The sequence below is a fragment of the Bubalus kerabau genome, chromosome 14 (genome assembly GCF_029407905.1).
Source record: "Bubalus kerabau isolate K-KA32 ecotype Philippines breed swamp buffalo chromosome 14, PCC_UOA_SB_1v2, whole genome shotgun sequence".
Classification (NCBI taxonomy): domain Eukaryota; kingdom Metazoa; phylum Chordata; class Mammalia; order Artiodactyla; family Bovidae; genus Bubalus; species Bubalus kerabau.
This window is the reverse complement of record NC_073637.1, coordinates 74,721,321-74,722,739: the sequence shown is the minus strand read 5'-3', so window position 1 is coordinate 74,722,739 and position 1,419 is coordinate 74,721,321. Positions and strand designations below refer to the sequence as shown.

Genomic DNA, 1,419 nt, shown 5'->3' with positions numbered 1-1,419 from the left:
TCTCTTGGCAAAACTCTATTAGCCTTTGCCCTGCCTCATTCCGTATTCCAAGGCCAAATTTGCCTGTTCCTCCAGGTGTTTCTTGACTTCCTACTTTTGCATTCCAGTCTCCTATAATGAAAAGGACATCTTTTTTGGGTCTTAGTTCTAAAAGGTCTTGTAGGTCTTCATAGAACCGTTCAACTTCAGCTTCTTCAGCATTACTGGTTGGGGCATAGACTTGGATTACCATGATATTGAATGGTTTGCCTTGGAAATGAACAGAGATCATTCTGTCGTTTTTGAGATTGTATCCAAGTACTGCATTTTGGACTCTTTTGTTGACCATGATGGCTACTCCATTACTTCTAAGGGATTCCTGCCCACAGTAGTAGATATAATGGTCATCTGAGTTAAATTTGAGATATAATACTGCAGAGGGTTATTAATATATAGCAAAATACAGCTAAGTGTACATTTCCTATTTTCTAGGTAATAATTGTTTTCCATAGGCCCCAGTCTTAGCTTTCTACTATTCTTTGAAATTTTTTTCAGTTTCCTTTTTACCTCCTAAAGAATCCTGAATTCACAGAGGTAGAAAACAAACTTATGGTTATGAGGGGGGAAAACATAGAGAGGGAAAAAATGAGAGATTGGGATTGACATAGACACATTACTATATATAAAATAATTAATAAGGACCTATTGTATAGCACAGGGAACATTACTCAATACTCTTTATTGCCTATATGGGAAAAGAATCTAAATGAGTGGGTATATGTATATGTATAACTGATCACTTTGCTGTACTCTTGAAACTAACACAACATTGTAAAACAACTCTACTCCAGTAAATTTTTTTAAAAAATTAAAAATATGAAGACTCCTGTATTTTTGGCCCCTGTTTTAATGCTAGAGCTAGGGGGAAATCAAAGAGAAAATAACCTAACTGGAGTCAGAAAAAAATCAATGGTATTTATGAGCCTACTTGGTAAGGACTCCTGGTTTTAATATGCAGCTTATTTTGTGGCTTTCACTATGCCTTTCCCATTATCTAAGATTCTGAGGGACTTCCCTGGTGGTCCAGTGGCTAAGACTCTGTGTTTGCAATGCAGAGGGCCCAGGTTCCATCCCTGGTCAGGGAACTAGATCCCATAGGTTACAACTAAGGGTTCAAATGCCCCAACTAAAGATCCCATATGTTATAATAAAGATCAGAAATCCTGTGCACCATAATGAAGACCCGGTGCTGCTAAATATAACAAAAACAAAGATGCTAAGAAGAGAGAAGCTTGTGTTAAACCACTGTATTATAAGTAGGTGTTGATACAAATGTAACAGAAGAGAAAAGAGAGAGTGTAAAGAGTAGCACCAGAGAATAGGAGGAGGAAAGAAAGGGCTGCCAATATCAGGCCACGTATAGTCTTGTTTGTCTGGACA

At 37.5% G+C, this 1,419-nt stretch overlaps 1 non-coding gene across 1 annotated transcript; it reads left to right on the top strand.

Moving 5' to 3' along the window:
- The first annotated feature begins 1,051 nt into the window (after positions 1-1,051).
- TRNAA-UGC (transfer RNA alanine (anticodon UGC)) lies at positions 1,052-1,124 on the top strand. The gene has a single exon. It is a non-coding gene; the product is annotated as a tRNA-Ala (tRNA).
- The last annotated feature ends 295 nt before the right edge of the window (positions 1,125-1,419 follow it).